Below are 25,580 nucleotides of genomic sequence, written 5' to 3'. Positions count from 1 at the left end.
TTCCAGGGAGAAAGCAACATCTTGAGATAACCAGCACCATTATACACTACAAAATAGGTAAAATTTATGAATTTTGCATGCTACAAATATCAGTATTTTTAAGATATTCATCTACAAAAAGAATCAGTTCTTTACTTAGTCTATATGGTTTCAGTAATAGCTGTGAAAATTTATGAGACTCACTCTTTAATACATTCCAAATGCCATGTCTGTGGCATACTCTCCTTTTTAGGTTGATTTTATTCTTCTCTTTAGCTTAAGGAAAGTTTGAAAGAAGGTAATTTATTATTCAATGTTGAGTTATCAATAGAACATGGAGAATGTAATGGGATCCCTTTGGCTAAGGTTAAGATGGGAAATCTGGATAACACTGAATGATTCCTAAGCAAATGGTTGGATTATTTTTGGAACTGAATTCTTTATGTATCAAGGGTTCTCATACCAAATATACATTTTCAGATTGATTCAAAGGCAAATATAAAAATTTAGAAACAATGTTATTTAAATCATTTATGTGTCATGCTTTGTCACTCAGTTCAGTTCAGTTCAGTTGCTCAGTCGTATCCAACTCTTTGCGACCTCATGAATTACAGCACGCCAGGCCTCCCTGTCCATCACTGATTCCCGGAGTTCACTAAGACTCATATCCATAAAGTCAGTGATGTCATCCAGCCATCTCATGCTTGGTCGTCCCCTTCTCCTCCTGCCCCCAATCCCTCCCAGCATCAGAGTCTTTTTCAATGAGTCAGCTCTTCGCATGAAGTTCCCAAAGTACTGGAGTTTCAGCTTTAGCATCATTCCTTCCAAAGAAGTCCCAGGGCTGATCTCCTTCAGAATGGACTGGTTGGATCTCCTTGCAGTCCAAGGGACTCTCAAGATTCTTCTCCAACACCACAGTTCCAAAGCATCAATTCTTCCAAGCTCAGCCTTCTTCACAGTCCAACTCTCACATCCATACATGACCACTGGAAAAACCCAAAGCCTTGACTAGATGAACCTTAGACGTCAAAGTAATGTCTCTGCTTCTGAATATGCTATCTAGGTTGATCATAACTTTTCTTCCAAGGAGTAAGCATCTTTTAATTTCATGGCTGCAGTCACCATCTACAGTGATTTTGGAGCCCCAAAAAATAAAGTCTGACACTGTCTCCACTCTTTCCCCATCTATTTCCCATGAAGTGATGGGACCAGATGCCATGATCTTCGTTTTCTGAATGTTGAGCTTTAAGCCAACATTTTCACTCTCCTCTTTCACTTTCATCAAGAGGCTTTTTAGTTCCTCTTCACTTTCTGCCATAAGGGTGGTGTCATCTGCATAGCTGAGGTTATTGATATTTCTCCCGGCAATCTTGATTCCAGCTTGTGTTTCTTCCAGTCCAGCATTTCCCATGATGTACTTTGCATCTAAGTTAAATAAGCAGGGTGACAATGTATAGCCTTGATGCACTCCTTTTCCTGTTTGGAACCAGTCTGTTGTTCCATGTCCAGTTCTAACTGTTGCTTCCTGACCTCCATACTGATTTCTCAAGAGGCAGGTCAGGTGATCTGGTATTCCCATCTCTCTCAGAATTTTCCAGTTTATTGTGATCTACACAGTCAAAGGCTTTGGCATAGTCAATAAAGCAGAAATAGATGATTTTCTGGAACTCTTTTGCTTTTTCGATGATCCAAAAGATGTTGGCAATTTGATCTCTGGTTCCTCTGCCTTTTCTAAAACCAGCTTGAACATCAGGAAGTTCACGGTTCACATATTGTTGAAGTCTGGCTTGGAGAATTTTGAGCATTAGTTTACTAGCATTTAAGATGAGTGCAATTGTACGGTAGCTTGAGCATTCTTTGGCATTGCCTTTCTTTGGGATTGGAATGAAAACTGGCCTTTTCCAGTCCTGTAGCCACTGCTGAGTTTTCCAAATTTGCTGGCATATTGAGTGCAGCACTTTCACACCATCATCTTTCAGGATTTGAGATAGCTCAACGCGAATTCCATCACCTCCATTAGCTTTGTTCATAGTCATGCTTTCTAAAGCCCACTTGACTTCACATTCCAGGATGTCTGGCTCTAGATAAGTGATCACACCATCGTGATTATCTGTGTCATGAAGATCTTTTTGTACAGTTCTTCTGTGTATTCAGTCATGTCCAAATCTTTGCAACCTCATAGACTGCATCCTGCCAAGTTCCTCTGTCCATGGGTATTCTCCAGGCAAGAATATTGCTGTGGTTGCCATGCACTCCTCCAGCAGATCTTCCCATCCCAGTGATCGAACCCACGTCTCCTGCATTGCAGGCAGATTCTTTACCAACTAAGGCACCAGGGAAGCCCATAGAATCACTTACAGATATACTTTACACATATTATTAAGCATTTTTGTGGGTTGACCATAATTATATTTAAAATAAATTTACAGATACATTTAAATTATTTGTAATACATACCAAGAAAATGAGAAACTAATTTGCTTTAAAATACTTCAAACATTTCATTGCTTCAAACGCAAAAGAAATTGACATTTAAAAGGTATTAATAAAATAAAATATATTATTATTAAAATAAATATATATATTTTTAAAAATGTTATGAATACTTGAGCAATAAATAATGTTTTTTTATTATTTTTCAAATATAGAAAGATACAAAAGACATGCTTCCATGTTCCATAACATATCAAACCTGCAAAATGTAAAATTTTTCAACTGTGCTAATACCAACTAAATAGTTTTGCTGGTATTGATATTTATGAGCAATAAAGTTGATCAGCATTTATAAGCATGAAGAGGTTAAACAAGTCAGATTCCTAAAACTAGCCCTCACTTACTGAGGTTACATGGACAGTACAATCAATACCCTTGAGCTTTCTGGATTTTATAGGAAGAAGAACACACTATCAACAAGCACCTCACACACACTAAAAACTTAAGGTCCACTTCTCACATAAAACTGTATCTTAAAACCTTTTTAGTCATTTTAATGAGAGAGATGGAGGAAGGAGAAGTGAGAATGAGAGTGAGAGGGAGAGAGAGAAAACAGAGAAAGATAGACACATAGACAGAAAGTAGAGAGAAATAGAGAGAGAAAGAAGAGTGAGAGCATTAATGAAAACTAAGAAATAACTGAACAGTTAACTAAATATGAATCATGTACCTAGAATCCAAGTACCCAAGAAGATTTAGATGGATAGAGTGGGCCTGCCTCACTATGACCATTACTGCCAGAAGAAAAAAAAAAAAAAAAAAAAGCCTATTACAAGAGTTGCTGTCCCAGCATCACATAGAAGCTGGTCTATGACAAAATAGCTGAGTCACATGTTAAGTAGCTGTACATTTTACATTTTAAGAAATTGACACTTTGTAGATGAGTGGCACTATTTCCCACTCCCACATCAAAAGTAATATAGAGTTACAGTTGCTCCACATTCTTGTCAATTTTTTTTTTTAATTTTTGTCAATTTTAAATATTTTAACAGATAATGTAATTATAATTCATTTTGGTTTTAACTTGCATTTCCCTAATGATACTGAGATTGTTTCCTGCATTTATTTGTCATTTGTATGTATATTTTGATGTGTTCACTGAATTCTGCCCATGATTTTCATGTGTTTTGTTTTACTATTGATTTTTGAGAATTTATTATTATTCATGATAGAAGCACTTTCAAAGATATAAATCTCTCAGCCTATGTATTTTCAGTCTCTTAACGTGCCTTTTGAAGAGCCTAAAGTCTTAATTTTAATAACTTATATATTTAAAAATTTTATGGATCATGCTTTTGAGGTTGGATTATATCTTTACCAAGGTCACAAAGATTTATTTTCCATTTTTTTAAATAAATCTAGGTCTCTGATTTCTTTCCAAATAATTTTTGTTTTGCTGTGACACATAGGTTAAGGGTCATTTTTATTCAGCATATAAAAATTTGTTCCAGGACCGTTTGTTGAAAAGGTTATTTTTATCCACTGAATTTCTTTATATAATATATATATGTTTATATATATTAATTTATTTATATAAATATAATTTGCCATACCTTTATCAGAAATCAACCATTTATATATATGTGTGCATATTCTTGGACATTTTAGGCTTTCCATTGATTTATTTTTCTATCTTGGTCCCAGCAGCATACTCTATTGTTTACTGTAGCTTTACAAAAATGTTTAAAATAAAAGAATACAAATCTTTCAACTTTATTCTTCATTATGAACTTTATTTTTTATATTTGTCTTTGCAGTTTTTTGATGAATTTTTAAATCAGCTTACTAATTTTTACGGAAAAAGCTGTTGAGATTTTGATTGACATTTTGTAAAATAAGTAATTGATTTTAGAACTATTGACCTTAGTGATATTTTGAATATTCTATATCTCTATACTAATTTACATTTGAAAATCTCTGCCTTTCAATTAGTTACTTAATTTAAATTTAATGTGGTTTTGTTTTTGTATCATGGTTAACTCTATATCATGCATCTTGCTATATGTTATCTATTTGTCCCTTTCATTATTTTTCTTTTTAACTGTGTGCTCTTGGATAAATTGAATGCTTTGACAATTCCACATCATTTCATTTGTTGACTAGCTTTAAAACTATATTATTTAAATACTCTTTTATAATTCATCATATAAAGGTGAAAAATGTTAGTAAAATATCAGTAATGTCCAACTCTTTGCAATCCCATGGGTTGTAACCTGTCAGGTTTATCCATCTATAGGATTCTCTAGACAAGAATAATGGAGTGGGTATCCATTTCTGCAGGGAATCTTCCCAAGCCAGGGCTCAAACCCAGGTCTCCTTCATTGCAGGAAGACTTTTTTTCCTTTTTTTTTTTTTTTTTTAATCGTCTGAGCCAACAGGGAAGCTCAATTCATCATATACCTCTGCAATTTATCAGTCTGTTGTAAACCATATTATATCACTTTAACTAGATTGTGATTCATAAAATATTCTACTTAATACTCATCCCTCCCACTTTTGTGCTAGAAGTGCCATACGTTTTGCCACTAAAAATGTTTTAATCTCACAAGACTTTTTTTTTTCTTTTTCAATTGTTGCTTTCAGTTCAGTTCAGTTCAGTCACTCAGTCTTGTCTGACTTTTTGCAACCCCATGAATCACAGCATGCCAGGCCTCCCTGTCCATCACCAACTCCCGGAGTGCACTCAGATTCACGTCCATCGAGTCAATGATGCCATCCAGCCATCTCATCCTTTGTCGTCCCCTTCTCCTCCTGCCCCCAATCCCTCCCAGCATCAGAGTCTTTTCCAATGAGTCAGCTCTTTGCATGAGGTGCCCAAAGTACTGGAGTTTCAGCTTTAGCATCATTCCTTCCAAAGAAATCCCAGGGCTGATCTCCTTCAGAATGGACTGGTTGGATCTCCTTGCAGTCCAAGGGACTCTCAAGAGTCTTCTCCAACACCACAGTTCAAAAGCATCAATTTTTCGGCTCTCAGCTTTCTTCACAGTCCAACTCTCACATCCATACATGACCACTGGAAAAACCAAAGCCTTGACTAGATGGACCTTTGTTGTCAAAGCAATGTCTTTGCTTCTCAATATGTTATTATTGCTTTAAAAATTAATAATTTTAAAAATAATTAAAAGAGATAAAAACAAATAAGTCAAAAAGCCTTTATGTTTCCTATTTAGTTATTATTTCTAGTATGCAATACACTTTTCTTAAATTTAATTTTCTTAAATATGAAAGCCAAAGATTTGGTCTCCGCATTTCTCTCTGAATTTGCCTAGAGAACAAATCTATCTTTAACACTGCATACTTCATCCACCTTTCCCAGTTGATTTTCTTGATTTATTTGATCTCAGATGTATATTTCCCTTTTTTTCTCCAGTAATATATTTAAAACTACATACTACATGTTTCTTAATGCTTATTTTATAAAATTTGCTTTATATTTGTATACGCTTAACTAATTCATATTTTTTTATTTAAACTTATTATTTTTTTTAAATTGGAGGCTAACTGTTTTACAATATTGTATTGGTTCTGCCACACATCAACATGAATCTGCCACGGGCATACACGTGTTCCCTGTCCTGAACCCCCTTCCCACCTCCCTCCCCATACCATCCCTCCTGGTCATTCCAGTGCACCAGCCCCAAGGATCCTGTATGGAACCTGGACTGGCGATTCGTTTCTTATATGATATTATACATGTCTCCATGCTATTACCCCAGATCATCCCACCACCTCTCTCTTCATCTTAATATGCATTTGTGCTTAAAATTTTTCCAAGCCATGTTATGTATAGTTCTTCATTTTTCTTTGCATTCTCCTCACACTAGTTTATTTATTTAAATTCTAAACGACCCTTGATTTTAGTAGAAAAGTTTTTATTGTATAGAATGATCTAAGATAATCATCTAACTTTTTTAAAAATTATATATTTTTACTGTCTCCTTCTTTTGATGCATTATGGTCTGTATTTTATTTTCAATGTTTAAACTCAAAATATAGTAGAATGATTATTTTCCCTATGTATTATTGATTATTACAGAATTTTCTCATTGTCTACAAATGAATTCTAAAATACCTAGTATATTTTTTCTTATAAATATTATTTTCTTACTTTGATGTCTGACTACTGAATATACTATATCTACATATGATAAACCAAGTCATTCAGTCAGTCAATTAATCACAGACACTGGACTACCTCTCTCTCTCTCTCTTTTTAATATCATGTAATCATCACATTGGAGAAGAAAGCAGCAATTCACTCCACTATTATTGCCTGGGACATCTCATAGACAGAGGAGCCTGGTGGACTACAGTCCACAGAATCACAAAAAGTTGGACACAACTTAGATAATAAGCACACAATCATCACATTGTGGGACTATAGAAGGAAAATAATTTCTAAAAATATATTGAACCTCATTTTAAATAAGGCAATGGCAACCCACTCCAGTACTCTTGCCTGGAAAATCCCATGGATGGAGGAGCCTGGTGGGCTGTGGTCCATGGGGTCGCTAAGAGTTAGACACGACTGAGTGACTTCACTTTCACTTTTTTCTTTCATGCATTGGAGAAGGAAATGGCAACCCACTCCAGTGTTCTTCCCTGGAGAATCCCAGGGATGAGGGAGCCTGGTGGGCTGCCGCCTATGGGGTGGCACAGAATCAGACACAACTGAAGTGACTTAGCAGCAGCAGCAGTAGCAGCATTTTAAATAATACCAGAAATAGTGACTATAAAGGATATTTTTAATATACACTTCACTCAAAACTATAATATATTCCTCTGATAAATGAGGAAGAATCAATGACATATGGGATTTTCCAGCAATGATTGATTTTTCTGTACTTTCTCCTGTATTTTCCTATGAATGAGTGACAAAAGTTTTTAAACATAAATATTCTGAAATGTATCTGCGTGTTATAACAACTGACCAAAGATTTAAAAATAGAAAAATTAATTACTCTCATATGCAAATGATTTAAGATGTGTATTTGTCAAACTAAACTTTTAAATAGGAGAAAAATATATTTGTCAAGCCAAAAATGACATTTTCATTGCCATTATTGGTTTTAAGTATTAATTTATCAGATAAGTCTATTTAATATATTTGTCCTAATAAAGTTATAACCTTTTACTCACCTAATATACTTGTCATATCATTGTACAGTTCAAGAAGATAAAAGCTGACTTGTGTGTAAGTGAAGCTACTATTTTGACATGTAATGTCATATTACAAAGGTATAGTTACTTGAAATGCCTTTATGTTCCTGTGCTGTGATACATACATACAAACTTACATACATACATACATATATATATATATATATATACATGTTTCTGTATATATATGTTCCTATATATATATACACACACACATACACACACACACACACACACACACACACACACACACACACACATATATATATATATATATATATATGTTCCTGTGCTGTGATACATACATATGTACATACATGACCCCATGGACTGTTACCTACCAGGCTTCTCCATCCATGGTATTTTCCAGGCAAGAGTACTGGAGTGGGTTGCTGTTTCCTTCTCCAGGCAAACTTCCCGATCCAGGGATTGAACCTGGGGATCCTGCATTGTAGGCAGACGCTTTGCATCATTTTTGTATTTATAACTCTTGGCATTTTGCAAGCCTCACCATGCTGATGAATGGATCACCAAATTTCCCAACTTTAAAGCCTTCTTGAAAGTCATACTCTATAAGCACAAAGTATTATGATTTGAAACTTTAGACTCAAGCTCTGAAATAAAAGTATACAATGTAATTACTTGATGGGGACCATTTGGCGTTTCCCATGCTTCCCCTAATTCAGTAGTCCTACAGTTTTCAGTCAGAAGACTATGATTTTATGTGGAAGGAAATACTAAAAGGAACAATTCCGAAATACACCAAAATCTGAAAGTCGTTTTCACCACTCATGTAGTAATAATTTTTGAGTATTTTTACTTTCTGAACTGCTTATTCCATCATTCTTTTCAGACTTATGCTAATTTGTCTTCAGATCATTTTATGAAAATCATCATAACATTTCAATCTTTTTGTTAGTTTTTTTTTTTTAATTAACCTGGCAGTATGCCAAGCAAAGCAAATGCACACACTACACGAGAATGTTGTCAACACCATATCCCAACAGAGAGACTAATACCTTTAAGCCAATACCAACTGTGCTGTCATAGAAACAGTTGGCGTTATGATGAATGAGAGAGAATAGAAGTTACTGATAAATCTGCTTTAAAGGTCACTTTGGTTCTGCAACATGCACTTAGATCATTTAAATTATTTTTTGAAAGCAAAAGTAATGTTCTTGCCTGGAGAATTCCATGGACAGGGGAGCCTGGCAAGCTGCAATCCATGGTCCCGCAAGGAGTAGGACACAACTAAAGCAACTTAGCATGCTTTACGTCCAATTCCACTAAATAAGTTAAGTAGGCAAAATAAGATATGCTTTCTTTGAAGTTAAGAACTTACTTTTCTTCAGGGAATCTTCCTGACCCAGGGAATTAACCTGGGCCTCCTGAATTGCAGGCAGATTCTTTACCATCTGAGTCACCAGCAAAGCCCTTCCAATCACTAAAAATGTCATTTCCATTCCAGTCATTAAATACTTCACTTTTATGATCCCAGTATAAAACTTCATTAATCAAAATTTTATATATCATTCAAAATTAAATAAAAATTTAATCACAGTACCTGGCATCTTTAATTTATACTTGATATTGACATGATCTAGTGTTGAAATCTAGGAATCCAGATGGTTCTTCATTAACTAATACCTTGGCATGCTGCGATTCATGGGGTCCCAAAGAGTCAGACAGGACTGAGCAACTGAAATGAATGAATGAAAACAATTATGTATTAAGTCAACTGAATATGTGCCTACTGTAAAGTCAAGCTTTTTAAGTAGTTTCTTTTTTGGGGACATTTAAATATATATACTCATATCAATCCTTACAGCAGTATTTGACATTATAATATTATTTATAATATATAGTATAAAACTCATCTTGATTTTACATTATTTTAAGGCATAGGATCTTAAATTGCTATTATCATTGTACCATGGGAAAACAGTAAAATACTAACAACCTGATGCTGGGAGGGATTGGGGGTAGGAGGAGAAGGGGACGACAGAGGATGAGATAGGTGGATGGGATCACCAACTGGACGGACATGAGTTTGGGTAAACTCCGGGAGTTGGTGATGGCCAGGGAGGCCTGGTGTGCTGTGATTCATAGGGTTGCAAAGAGTCAGACACGACTGAGCGACTGAACTGAACTGAACAAATAATCCTTAAAAAGTATATATTTTCCTGTTTATCATAGTCTTCAGACTTCCCCAATACTTCAGTGGTAAATAATTGACCTGCAATACAGGAGACCCTGGTTCGAGTCCTGGATCAGGAAGATCTGCTGGAGAAGGGATAGGCTACCCACTCCAGTATTCTTGGGCTTCCCTGGTGACTCAGCTCTTAAATAATCCTCCAGCAAAGTGGGATACCTGGTTCGATCCCTAGGTTGAGAAGATGCTCTGATAAAGCTAAAGGCTGCTGCTGCTAAGTTGCTTCAGTTGTGTCCGACTCTGTGTGACCCCATAGACTGCAGCCCAACAGACTCCCCCATCCCTGGGATTCTCCAGGGAAGAACACTGGAGTGGGTTGCCATTTCCTTCTCCAATGCAGGAAAGTGAAAAGTGAAAGTGAAGTCGCTCAGTCATGTCTGACTCTTTGTGACCCCATGGACTGCAGCCTACCTGGCTCCTCTATCCACGAGATTTTCCAGGCAAGAATACTGGAGTGGGGTGCCATCGCCTTCTCCAAGGGAAGGGCTACCACTCTTGTATTCTAGCCTGGAGAATTCCATGGACTGTATAGTCCATGGGGTTGCACAGAGTCAGACACAACTGAGTGACTTTCACTTCACATCATAGTCTTCAACTCTCTTAATGAATCAGTAAAGATGAAAATTGGGTTTTTCAGATGAGGAAAACATTAGAAAGAGCTTAATAACTTAACAAAGGTCACACAACCTGTATATGTTACTTCTGAGGAAAAATCTGGAAATTTTTACTCTATTTATTACTTAACGTTTGGCTTTGCAACTGCCATCATCTTTCTGAATGTATTTGCCAGTATTCCATCATATGATGTATTTGAGGACAAATTAAGTAATATATTTCAAAGTACTGTATAATTTTGCATAATAAATAGATGATGAAGCCTAGATTATAGTTATTTCTGGTATCAAAACTAATTTCTTAATACTTTGTTTTATGCTGTATCTTGATCACTCTAAACTTTTTATATACAAAATAGCAAATCTAAGTTTAAATTTCTTAAAAAGATTCTAGACTCTTCTGCAAAAAAAAAAAAAATCAACTTTTGGCCAACTTGTGTTAAAATATACAGAAAAACATGTGTTCCCAGATTTGCAAAATGTCAGTGTTCAAACAGCTGTGTCACAGACATATGTGGCGTAAATCAAGAAACAGAGCTATGATGAAATGGAAAAGGGGAGTAGTTCTAGAGTTTTCAATCCAATTCATATCAACAAATAAGGAAAAAAAATTGCTAGCGGATTCTTGCAGAGAAGGTCTCTCTGTTTCTCTCGATCTCTTTTTCTCTCTGACTTGATATGTTTTGTGAAAAAGAGGGAGGATAGATTTAGTACTAAGTAGACATTATAGAAAATCTCCCAAGAACATGAAAAAGAAACGAAAGATTCATCAAAGGACTGAACTGAATCAAGCAAAACTGGAAACCTGCATTGACTTTGAATTTCCTTATTAATAAACCAATAAATCCTATTTATTGTTTGAAAGAATTGGTTAAGTGAAATATTCTACATAATAAAAAATGCAGTATTGTATATGAATAGGACTGAATTGTCTATTCAATCTTTCAGCAAATTTTTTCTTTATAGGCACAGTTAACCTTTTTTTTTCAATGATTTTTGTCAAAAAAAAATCTATCGTCAGTAAATTAGTTTATTTTGTTTTACAAGAGTAAATGTGCTTTGCTTTGTTTTGTTTTGCTTTTTTCTCTTCTAGAGAAAGTAAATGTTTTCCTTCCTCACCATTATATTAACCAATCAGCAATTATGTGGTGAACCATGGTGGCTATAGTATGTCCTCTGTCCTCTCCTAAATTTTATTTTTGTTCATTTTTTTCACATTTTTTCTTTGGTTGGATTTGGTTCTGGAGAGAATTGGCATTCTTTGCCAAAATGCACTCAAAAGTTAATGCTGTCTTGATGACTGAAACATTAAAGTCTGGAAATTTCAGAGACTCAAGAGAGGAAGCATATATCCTTTTGAGGGCAAAGAAAAAGAGGTTAAAAAAAGATAACCTCAGACATACTTGTAAGTCAAGAGGATGAGAATCTTCTTGCTAATGCAGGGGATACAGGTTTGATCCCTGGTCTGGGAAGATTTCACATGTTGTGGAATAACCAAACCATGCACCTCAACTACTGAAGCCCATGTGTAGAAACTACTGAAGCTGACAGGCCTAGAGTCCATGTTCTAAAATAAGAGAAGCTATATCAATTAGAAGTCTGTGCACTGCAATGAAAAGTAGCCTCCAATTGCCACAACTTCAGAAAGCCTGCATGAAACAAAGAAAAGCTAACAGAGTAATAATAATAATAACAATAATAACTTTTCCTTATATTTCACCATGTTGTGGGGAAGACATTTTATTTACCTAATGATAGTACTTTCCAGTGTGTTTTATTCAAAGACTAGAATTTGTCTTAGAGTCTCAGAATGGAGAGAAAGTGTGATTCAGATAAAGTAGAAAAATTATTTTCCTTTTATAGAACTTTAAGCATCTAATTGAGAGATCTGTTTCTGACAGTATATGAAGTTCCACTAACATCTTCCAGTGAAGCTCCTGAAAATTATTATTAATAATAATAAATCCCCAAACTTATAAACTCTCTGGAAATAGTCTTTAAACATCAAATGAAAGAATATCTACTTAAGAAAATCTATGAAAATTTGATAAGAAAGGCAAGAGTATGTGGTATTTGATCAAAGATAACTCCCTCTTTTCCTCCTCCCAGCTCAGTGAGGAAATGACTCCACTTCAAACTAAGATGCAGCTAAGAACATGAGTCTCACTATCCATTGACATCCGAGTCAGAGAGCTTCCTTCCTGGAAGGAATAAGACATTAGCATTTATCATTCAATCTTCAGTTGCTTGTTGCTAAGGATGTTGTGAGCATGTGTGGTCCAGAAATGAGGCTCTCATCTTCCTCCCAGCTCCCCCATCCCCCAGCCCATGGAATGGAGGCTTTACCTTGTGTACAGCATGCTAAGAATACTAAGGTTTTAATTGCTGTTGCTATAGATTGCACAGTTATTGTCCTAGGAAAATAGAGGCAAGCTTAGTGGACTCAGAATCTGTCTCCCTCCTTCAAGTGCTCAGCAATTAGAGTAGGAATATAACCTGGAGAGAAGCTTGCTAATGTCCTCACCACCAACTCTAGAGCTCTGTCTCAGATATTTTACCTGTAGGTTGAAGTGTACCTTAAAATAGGTAGCTATTTATATCTACCCAAAGGAATGGACTTCATGTTCAATGGAGAAACACAGTCCTAAGAGTGTCCCCTAGATAGCTCAAGGTTGTGGAGAAAGACAACCAAGTGGAAATCAGTGTTTCAATGACATACAACTTAAACTGATAGCTGGCTAGTTTGCAAGAGCAAATGGGGAATAAGTTATCTGTAAGAAACACTCCTGGATTTAGAAAAACACTGATCTCAGAAACTATTCCTTTTAAGAACACAGACCTTAATTGTATTTAGTCTGTAGGGCAGTTTATGCTGCAAGGGATGTAAAAAACAACAGAGCAATCACTTAGATATTAGTGAAATTTAACAGCAGATGGCAGTCAGTGAAGTCTTGGAAGGGAATTCTACTCAAAGCAATGCCATTCAGGGAGTCTCTTTCTTTTTATTTATTTATTTTTTGTTTTTGCTTTTGAGTTTTTGATTTCTAATCTTTTTAAATTAATTAATTTATTTTAATTGGAGGCTAATTACTTTACAATATTCTTGTGATTTCATGAGCATACCCAATATTGAACCTCCCTAAGGAGCAATTTCAAAAGCTTAATAGTAAAAAGATGTCACCAAAATGATTCAGCCAGTCACTAACCAATAAGTAAATAATACAACAAGTTCCCTGAGAGATACTACTCCCAGAGAGATAGATAGAATGATCAAATATATTATTCAAAATTCCTGGATTTCAGTGAAAAATTGTAAGGCAACCACAGAAATAGAAAAGCATGAGTCATGTATTCAAAAAGGGCAGACAACAGGCTGAATTTAACAAATGAAAACCTCAAAGAATTTATGCTATAAATATGTTCACAGAATGAAGGGGTGATTTTAAAAGTAAAGAAAGGTATAATAACATAAGCACTCTAAAGAGAATACCACCTAAGGAAAAAAGATTATATATATATATATATATATATATATTAAACAATAACAATAAGTACAATAACCAAATTTTTAATATTCACTAAAGGGACTTAAGAAATTTTAACTTGTACAATAAATAATTAATGAGCATGAAGATAGATCAATAGAGATTGTGTAAGCTGAACAAAATGAAAAAGGAATGAAAGAAAATAAACTTACTTCTGAAAAATACAGGATAATATTAAGCACAAATACAAACCAAATTCATAAAAGAAGTACCAGAAAGAGAACAGAGCAGAAAAAAGAGAGAAATAATGACTAAAATTTCCCAAAATATATTGAAAAGCAATAGCCTACATATCCAGCAACTTAACCTAAGTAGCATAAAAGAAAAAAAAAAAAAAGTCTGAAGGCATATCATAGTAAAAATTCTGAATTTCCAAAACAAAAAAATATTCTGAAAGAGGTGCTAGAAAAATGACTCTCCACTTTAAAACGGACCCCAATATAGCTTCCCTTGTGGCTCTGCTGAGCTTCCCTGGTGGCTCAGAGGTTAAAATGTCTACCTGAAATGCGGGAAATCTGGGTTTGATCCCTGGGTTGGGAAGATCCCCTGGAGAAGGAAATGGCAACCAACTCCAGTATTCTTGCCTGGAGAATCCCATGGATGGAGGAGCCTGGTGGGCTACAGTCCATGGGGTCGCAAAGATTCGGACATGACTGAGCAACTTCACTTTGTGGTTCTGCTGGTAAAGAATCTGCCTGCAATGTGGGAGACCTGGGTCCAATCCCTAGATTGGGAATATCCCCTAGAGAAGGTGACAGCTACCCACTTTAGTGTTCTGGCCTGGAGAATTCCATGGACTCTACAGTGCATGGGGTCCCAAAGAGTCAGACATGACTGAGCAACTTTCACTTGCACTTACTAATATGACTAACAGCAGACTTCTCAGGAGAAATAATGAAAGTCAAAAACAGTGTGATAACATATTCAAAATGCTCAAAGGAAAAGCAAAAACAATAGAACAAGCAAGAATCTTAAATCGAAAATTTTTATCTTTAAAAATGGGGATGAAATAAAATTTTCAAAGCAAACAAAACTGAAAGAATTTGCTGCTTGCAATCTCATCTTGCAAGCAATACAACAGGAAGTATTTTAGGAAAAAAGCAAGTGAATTCAAGCTCTAGTTTAATTCTCTATACATACACACCAACAGCAAATATAAACGTACAACTATAAAAGTCAGTATGAAGGTATGTTTTCCTTCTCTTCACTAATCTAAAGTCACAAACTACAAAACAAGCAAAATATGCAAAAAATGTGCAAAAATATATATATATAAGGTGATGAACCAGTGTGCAATACACTTGCGAGTTACAGAATAGAGGAGTGGGTGGGAATAAAACTATGATGGATTAAGCTATATTGTTGTGGTTCTTGAGTCACTAAGTCATGTCTGACTCTTTTGTGACCCCAGGACTGTAGCCCACGAGGCTTCTCTATCCCATGGGATTTCCCAGACAAGAATAGGAGCGGGTTGCCACTTCCTTCTCTAGGAGCTCTTTCTGACCCAAGGATCAAAGCCATGTCTGCTGTATTGGCAGGTAGATTCTTTACCAGTGAGCTACAAGGGAAGCTAAGCTATATTAGGCTAAGGAAAACACCACAGATGGACAACTAATAACTCTAACAAAATATTAATTTGATTTGTAACACTGAGTGTTATTTTATTTAATTTTTAATTGAAAGATGATTGCTTTACAGTACAGAATATTGTTGCTTTCTGTCAAACTTCAATATGAATCAGCCATAGGTATACATATATCCCCTCCTTTCTGAACCTTCCTCCCATCTCCCTCCCCATCCCACCCCTCTAGGTTGATAAAGAGCCCCTGTTTGAGTTTCCTGGTAATGTAAGTTTCCATGTTACTCTTTTCATGCATCTCACCCTCTTCTCCTCTTTACCCATATCCATAAGTCTATTCTCCGTGTCTGTTTCTCCACTGCTGCCTGTAAATAGATTCTTGAGTACCATTTATCTAGATTCCTTATATATATGTTAGAATACTATATTTATCTTTCTCGTTCTGACTTACTTCACTCTTTATAACAGGTTCTAAGTACATCCACCTCATTAGAACTGACACAAATGTGTCTTTTTATGGCTGAGTAATATTCTATTGTGAATATTACTTCTTTATCCATTCATTTGTCAATGGACATCTAGGTTGCTTCAATGCTTTAGCTATTATAAACAGTGCTGCAATTAACAATGGGTTATATGTGTCTTTTTCAATTTTGTTTTCCTCAGGGTATAAGCTTAGGAGCAGGGTTGCTGTGTCAAATGGTGGTTTTATTCCTAGATTTTCAGGAATCTTCATACAATCTACCATACTTGCTATATCAATTTGCATTCCCACCATCAGTGGAAGAACATTTCCTTTGACCAACACTCTTTCCAGCATTTTTTTTTTTTTGTAGAATTTTTGATGATGTCCATCTTGACTGGTGTGAGTTGATGTCTCATTGTAGTTTTTATTTGCATTTATCTAATAATGAGTGATGCTGAGCATTTTCTCATGTGTTTGTTAGCCATTTGTATGTCTTCTTTTAGAGAAATATCTGCTTAGATCTTTTATCCACTTTTTGATTTGGTTGTTTTCCTGGTTATGAGTTGCATGAGCTGCTTGTATATTTTGGAAATTAATCCTTTGTCAGTTGTTTCATTTGCTATTATTTTCTCCCATTTTGAGTGTTGTCTTTTCACCTTGTTGTGCAAAGTTTCCTTTTCTGTGCTAAAGCTTTTAAGTTTAATCAGGTCCCGCTAGTTTACTTTGGTTTTTCTTTCCATTACTCTAGGAGGTGGGTCATAGACAATCTTGTTTTGATTTATGTAATCGAGTGTTCTGCCTATGTTTTTCTCTCAGAGATTTATAGTTTCTGGTCTTACATTTAGGTCTTTAATCCATTTTGAGTTTACCTTTTCATATGGTGTTAGGAAGTGTTCTAATTTCATTCTTTTACATGTAGCTGCCCAGTTTTCCCAGCACCATTTATTGAAGAGGCTCTCTTCGTCTCATTAAGTACCTATAGGTGCATGAGTTTATTTCTCCACTTTCTATCTTGTTACATTGGTATATATTTCTGTTTTTGTGCCAGTATTATACTATTTTGATGACTATAGTTTTGTAGTACAATCTGAAGTCAGGAAGTTTGATTCCTCTAGCTCCATTCTTCTTTCTCAAGACTCCTTTGATTATTCAGGGTCAATTGTGCTTCCATAAGAACTGTGAAATTTTTGTTCTAGATTTGTGAAAAACGCCATTGGTAATTTGACAGGGATCACACTGACTCTGTAGATTGCATTTGGTAGTGCAGCCATTTTCAAAATATTGATTCTTTCTACCTAGGAACATGGAATATCTCTCCTTCTGTTTATGTCATATTTGATTTCTTTCATCAATATTTTATAATTTTCTGTATACAGTTCTTTTGTCTCCTTAGGTAAGTTTATTACTAGATATTTTATTCTTTTTTTTTTCTTGCATTGGTAGATGGGATTGATACCTCAATTTCCTTTTCTTATATTTCATTGTCAGTATATAGGAATGCAAGTGATTTCTGTGTATTGATTTTGTATCCTGGGACTTTGCTAAATTCACTGATTATCTAGCTCTAGTAATTTTCTGATACTATGTTTAGGGTTTTCTATGTACAGTATCACGTCACCTGCAAATGGTGAGAGCTTTACTTCTTCTTTTCTGATCTGTATTCCTTTGATTTCTTTTTCTTCTCTGATTGATATAGCTAGGACTTCCAAAACTATGTTGAATAATACTGGTAAAAGTGGGCATCATTGTCTTTTTCCTGATTTTAGAGGGAATGCGTTCAGGTTTTCACCTTTGAGAATAATGTTTGATATAGGCTTATCATATATGGCCTTTTCTATATTGAGGTAGGTTCCTTCTATACCCATTTGCAGAAAAGACAATAGATGGACAGCTAATAACTATAAAATTATATTATTTGATTTACAACACTAACAGTATTTTTAAATGTTATCTTTTGATGGAAGGATAAAGCTTTGCAGAATTGTTTTGGTATATGCCAAGCATGAACATGAATCAGACATAGATGTACATAATTGTTTTATATAAATGATACTATGACAAAAGGGGAAAAGATACTAAATAGTAATATATATATACATATATATGATGTATATCATTGGAATTAAATTAGTATAAATATGAAGCAAATTCTGGATTAATTATCCAGTGTTAATAACTTTTATTATTATTAAATAATAAATGATTATAATTAATTATATTTATTTTATTTTAATTTTATTATTTTATAATAATAATTATTAGTATGTTATCAACTATTGGTAAGATAATATTTATTTTATTACTAATGAATAATACTTTATTATTTAAAATAATAAACCAAAATTATTAATATTTATGGAGTGAAGGTATGTTAAATACTAGAGCAACCACTAAAATATCCTTAAAAAAACAGTAAAAATTGTTTTTTAAAAATGTAGATGCTACATTAGAAAATATCTATTTAATGCAAAGAAAAAAGTACAGGAAGGAAAGAGGAAGAGAAAAGACATGAGACAAATACAAAATAAAAAGCAACATAACAATCTCATCAAAAGACATAAGTTGTTAGACTCTTAACTATCCTGGTGCTGTGAACCAGTATCTAATCATGGTTTTGATAAGTAGTAATTTGAGGATAAATGATGCTGAACATCTTTTCATATGCCTACTAAAGATTTGTATGCATTCCTTGGATAAATACCTATTTGAATATTTTTCCCATTTAAAAATTGTGTTGTTATTTCATTATTGAGTTGCGAAACTTCTTTAGATGTGCCAGAAAGGTTCTTTATCAGATATTTGATTTGCAAATATTTTCTTTCATTTTCTCTGTGCTTTGTCCTTTTACGCCTATGATCATGTCCTTTAAATATTTTGCTTTTGATAAAGTCCAATCTCTCTATTTTTTCTTTTGTTGTTTATGCTTTTGATGTCATAGCTAAGAATTATTTGCCAAATCCAAGGCCATTAAGTATTACTTAATGTGTTTAGGTAACAAAATGCCAAGTCAAAAATTCAGATAACAGCAAGTATTGGCAAAGACATGGAGAAACAAGAATGCATGCACTGCTTATGGTAATTATAGCAGTACCATCACTTTATAAAATAGGGTGAAAATTCTCTAAATATTAATCAAGTGTTACCTTAAGGCTCATAAAATCTACTTCTAGGTATATACCCAAGAGAAATGAAAACATATGTCTACCCAAAACCAAACACAGAAAATATTACATATGGTGATAGAAAAAAAAAAAAACAAAACATATGCACAAATATTTATAGCAACATTATTTATAATACATAAATAATGGAACCAACATAAAGTCCATGAGTTAGTAAAAGGATCTTGAAATGCTGTGAATACTATGGCGTATTTTTAGCCATAGAAAGGAATGTGAAACTATCTAGTTACATAAGGCCACCTATTATATTTAATTCATATGAAATGTCCCGAATATGGAAATATAAATAGTAGATTAATGGTTGTTTGCATCTGTGGGGTGGGGTTTGAAGAAAGTGTGCCAATAGCTAATAGCTATGACTTTTTGAAGAGGTATTAAAAACAAGAAAATGATTGTATACATCTCTGAATATATCAAAAATCATTGAATGTATACTTTGCATGGATGAATTTCACAACATTTAAATTATATATCAGTAATGTTGAAAAATATAAATCCATTAAGTTCATCATATTAAAGAAAATAATGACTACAAATTCTCTATCACCAAGGCTCATGAAAACATTCAGTTAATAAGAGGAAAGTGTCTTGTACAGATACACTTACAATCAATAATGGAAACTGGGTACATTGAGGAAGAAGAAAAAGAATGGGGGCTCACATGAAAATGTCTGACAAATTAGGGCTTTGAATGGGATTCATACATTTTATATATATATAGTTGGCCTCCTTTCTATGACTTCTTTCTACTATTTTTGTTTCAGATAGTTTTTTGGCAGAGAAAATTTGAGCTTTAAGAGGTGACATGGATTTAGAAGATAAATTGGTGATATGGATTGTTTTCAGATCAGAATAGACTGAACTTATTATTAATAATATTGTGTTTATTTCTGAATAGAAGCTTGTTTTATTTTTATTGTAAATATATGAGATGATTTGATGCTGAAAAATTGATACTTTTGAATAATGGTGCTGGAAAAGACTCTTGAGAATGCCTTGGACAACAAGAAGATAAAACCACTCAATCCTAAAGGAAATCAGTCCTGAATATTCCTTGGAAAGATTGATGCTGAAGTTGAAACTCCAATACTTTGTCTATCTGATGCAAAAAGCCAGCTCATTGGAAAGGACCCTGATGCAAGGAAAGATTGAGGGCAGGAGGATAAGGATGGAACAGAATGAGATGGTTGGATGGCATCACTGACTCAACAAACATAACTTTACGGAAACTCCAGAAGACAGTGAAGGACAGGGATGCCTGGTATACTGGAGTTCTTGGGATCTCAAAGAGTCAGACATAACTTAGTGATTGAACAACAACAATGATATAAATTGATGAATATGAATTGTATTATTTCAGTAATTATTTCAATATATATTTAAATAAAACTTTTGGCTGTATGCCTTAATCTTATGTAGTGATGCATGCCATTTATTTCTCAGTAAAACTGGGAAAAAATAATTTTGGGGGGAAATAAGGCAAAGTGTAACTTGTTTACAAGCATTAAAAAATAAGTCAAATATTCTTGTTTAAAATGAATAATTGTTAAACTAGAAAAAAAAGAAAAAAAAAGCATATCATTTCCTAGAGTGGTGGAAAATAGATTCCTGTAGAAAATGACTTGCTGGAAAGAGATATAATCTAGTATAATACTTAAAAGCTTGGACCCAGGAACCATAGGGTGTATATAAATATGCCTCAAAATTTTACTTGTAATTAAGACTATGGACAACTTAGCTTCTGTATGTTTCCTTTTTTCTCTCCTAAAACAGTGTCTACTGTATAAGACAGAAATATTTGAATGGATTCAAATAAAGCCCTTAAAACTGTTTGATATTTATTAAGTATTTAATACATATTATTAGGCAATATGTGATGGAGTTATCCTGTGGAACAGGAAAAAGATGTCCTGGTTTGGCTGGAAAAAGAGTAATATCCAAAAGAACATGTTAGAACTTCACTATTTTCCTAATATCTAATACTTAAGAACAGCTACAAACTAAAATTTGCTACCTCAACACATTAATATATACATTTTAAGACTTCTTAGGGATTATTATAGCAAATTTGTGCAGCAGGTAATATTTTATTTAGACTTTAGTTTTAAAGACCTCTTGTGAATTCTGGACTGTATATATATATATATATATATATATATATATATATATATATATGATTCTCTGATGTGTACTGCTTTATATTCTATAGATGTTTGGCTAAAAATGTTTCATGAAAAATTGGTTGATTTAACTGATTTACATATCCTAGTTTGACAAATGGAAGAAGAGCAGGAAACTTGACCTTTTATACATATTCACAGTAAGTAAGACATTCCTATGTTATAAAATATTTAATAGTAATTCATCTCTTACATTTGTAAAAGGTAACCTTTTGAGAGTGAATGTTCAGTTTAAAAGATGCTCATTAACTTGAAAGAATCCATTAAGTTTTTAGCTAATCTGTTTTTGAGTAAGGGAGGTCAATAAAAAGTCAAGATTTCTAATTCAAATTAAATTAATTATGCTTTGTGAAAACATTTCTATTCAAAACCTCCTACAAGATGTGACAAGGCTTAATCTTTCTGGAATTATTCCCTCCCCCACCCCCAACACCCGCCACTTGATACCTATTTAAAGAAAAGTACTTTTTTATTCTGATAACATTCTGACTACTACTATACAACCTAAGCATCATAGAAAATAATGAAATGCGACTAATTACAATATATAAAACTTTCACTTTCTGGATCTTAAGACTGGGATCATAAGCATGTGTACCCACACACACATACACACTCCCATCTAATCCATTTACAACTATACACTTAAGGGTAGATTTTTTTTTTTAATGGCTTACTAGCTAAAAATTCAAGGTTGCTTATTATTATATTATATTTAATATTCAAGATTGGATTATTGTAACTTCTTTTCTCTTCTAAGTTTTAGTAGTATAGTCTTTTATCCTTTTTTATTGTCTTAACAGAGTTTAAAATATGTAGAGTTATTATATTTTAATAAAATAATTTTTCTATGTCTTTAATAATACTGCAATTTTAGGACATGTCAACTATTTACAGTTTTTCTGTCTTTTGATTTATTTTAATAAAATTATAAAATAAATAAATTTATATTTTTTAAAAATATAAGGTTTGTAAAAATAAGGACATTAAAATTTTCCTTGATAAATAAATATTTTCCTTTTTAAATTTTCACTAGAATGAACTTTATTTCTATTTTCTCCTTGCAATGAGCTAATAATTAGAAAGAAATTCTGTAACTCTTTAAACAATAAACTGGAGCAATTAGCAGAGAAGATTGATAAAACTGAAAAAGAAATAAAGAGGATTATAGCTACCATCATCCATTAGTTTGCCTGATGATGCTACAAGAATACCTCATGTGTAGTATTGCTGATATTTGCATCTGGTAGATTGTCTTGTATTTCCTTGAACGAAAAGGGTATTCATGGCTTCTACATCAATGATGGCAATAGCATACACATGCCTTAGATGTGACAATAAAAATACCTCCAGTCACTGCTAAATATTCCCTATGAAACTGTCACCTTATATATGTATATATATAGACATCTACATTTGACTTTTTAAACCTTTTAATTTTATTTTTCAAGCATCTGTAAAAGTCAAAACAACAATAGCAGTCATCATCTATAAAAGTCAAAACAACAATAGCAGTCATCATGCCTCTATTACTTTGTTACAACTATTGTTAACATGTAGCCAGTCTTGTTTCATCCACTCTTCCATTGGTTTGTTTTATTTCCTTTTGTGAATTACTGTAAAAGCAAATCCTAAACATTGTTAGTATTTCTTCCACAAAGACCTTGGAGAATTCTACAGTAATATATGTTCACTGAGTTCCTTTTTAAACCTAATCAATTTAGGTTCATTCAAAACTGAAGGCCATTATCATGTCCTAGGATCAGGCCCTTTCTGATATCTGCAAGGAACTGGTCATAACATCAATAGATAAAGTGAGATTTGTGGGATTTGCAATGATACACAAGAGGTGTATAAGAAGCTCTTTACCCCAAATGTTCAAAACATCTTATTCCTTAACATCATGAAATGTTCCATTATTGTTCATATTCCTTAGATTTTCTAATGAAATTATTTAACTATTTTATCTATTTACCTACCTATCTATGTGTTCTTAGTCATTAAGTTCTGTCCAACACTTTGTGACCCTACAGACTGTAGCCCAAAACACTCCTTTGTCTATAGGATTCTCCAGGCAATAATACTGGAGTGAGTTGTCATTTCTTTCTCCAGGGGATCTTCCTGACCCAGGAATCAAACTCACATCTCCTGCATTGGGAGCCAGATTCTTTACTACTGACCCACCTGGATTGCTGAGTACGCCTATCAGGTCTCTTTTAATCTATAAAACTTTCTTTGTTGTCCAACCTGAGACTCTATTTTATAGAATTTATGTTTTCTCTATGTCTTCTCATGACTTGATAAAGTTCCATTGTCTAGCTGTCAGTCAGTCAGTCAGTCAGTTCAATCGCTCAGTCGTGTCCGACTCTTCGCGACCCCATGAATCGCAGCACCCCAGGCCTCCCTGTCCATTACCAACTCCCAGAGTTCACTCAGACTCATGTCCATCGAGTCAGTGATGCCATCCAGCCATCTCATCCTTGGTCGTCCCCTTCTTCTCCTGCCCCCAATCCCTCCCAGCATCAGAGTCTTTTCCAATGAGTCAACTCTTCGCATGAGGTGGCCAAAGTACTGGAGTTTCAGCTTCAGCATCATTCCTTCCAAAGAAATCCCAGGGCTAATCTCCTTCAGAATGGACTGGTTGGATCTCCTTGCAGTCCAGGGGACTCTTAAGAGTCTTCTCCAACACCATAGTTCAAAAGCATCAATTCTTTGGCACTCAGCTTTCTTCACAGTCCAACTCTCACAACCATACATGACCACAGGAAAAACCATAGCCTTGACTAGATGGACCTTAGTCAGCAAAGTAATGTCTTTGCTTTTGAATATGCTATCTAGGTTGGTCCTAACTTTTCTTCCAAGGAGTAAGCGTCTTTTAATTTCATGGCTGCAACCTAGCTGTACCAAAGTTTATTCATTAATCCACTAGTTGAAGGATATTTTGATTGCTCCCAAATAGACTCATAGGCTTAGAGAATAAATTTATGGTTGCTAGGGAGAAGGATGAAGGGAAGGAATAGTTAGGGAGTTTGGGATGGACTTTCCTGGAGGCTCAGTTGGTAAGGAATCTGGCTGCAAAGCAGAAGATCAGGTTCAATCCCTGAGTGAAGATGACCCCCTTCAGAAAGGAATGGCTACACACTCCAGTATTCTTGCATGGAGAATTCCATGAACAAAGGAACCTTGCAGGGCTACCGTTCAAGGGGTCACAAAGAGTCAGGCATGACAGAGACCGATACTTTTGGGATGGACAGGTATGTACTGCTATATTTTAAATGGATAACCAACGACAACCTACGATACAGTACCAGAAACTCTGCTCAATATTGTATGGAAGCCTGGGTGGGAGGAAGCTGGCGGAGGGGGTAGGGGAATGGATGGATATATATGGATGGATGAGTCCCTTTGCTGTCCACCTGAAACTATCACAAAATTGTTACTCAGTTATACTCGAATATAAAATACAAGTTTTGTTGTTGTTGTTGTTGTTCTTTTTAAGAAAAGAATAGAGCTGTTATAAGCATCTGTGTGTACATTTCTATATAGATATATGTTTTCTAATTTGGGGGGTAAATACTAAGAAGGACTATTACTATATTATACTGTGAATGTATGTTTAGTTTTGTGAGAAATTACCAAACTGTCTTTTAAACTAGCAATACCATTTTAAGTTTCTACCAGAAATGTATAAGAGACCCTCTTGCTCCATATTCTTGCCAACATTTGCTATTGTCAAGGTTTTGGATTTTGACCACTCAAACAAGTGGGTCTCATTGTATTAATTTGCACTTCTCTAACAACATATGATGCAGAGGATGTTTCACATGATTATTTCCTACTTGTATATTTTATTCAGTAGCATTACTGTTCAAGTTTTTGGCTCATTTTTAAATTAGGCTATTACACACCGAGGAAACCAGAATTGAAAGAGACACATGTACCCCAATGTTCATCGCAGCACTGTTTATAATAGCCAGGACATGGAAACAACCTAGATGTCCATCAGCAGATGAATGGATAAGAAAGCTGTGGTACATATACACAATGGAGTATTACTCAGCCGTTAAAAGAATTCATTTGAATCAGTTCTGATGAGATGGATGAAACTGGAGCCGATTATACAGAGTGAAGTAAGCCAGAAAGAAAACACCAATACAGTATACTAACACA

This window comes from Ovis aries, chromosome 9, assembly GCF_016772045.2.
Source record: "Ovis aries strain OAR_USU_Benz2616 breed Rambouillet chromosome 9, ARS-UI_Ramb_v3.0, whole genome shotgun sequence".
Taxonomy (NCBI): Eukaryota; Metazoa; Chordata; class Mammalia; order Artiodactyla; family Bovidae; genus Ovis; species Ovis aries.
The sequence above is the reverse complement of the archived record's forward strand: the minus strand, read 5'-3'. Positions refer to the sequence as shown.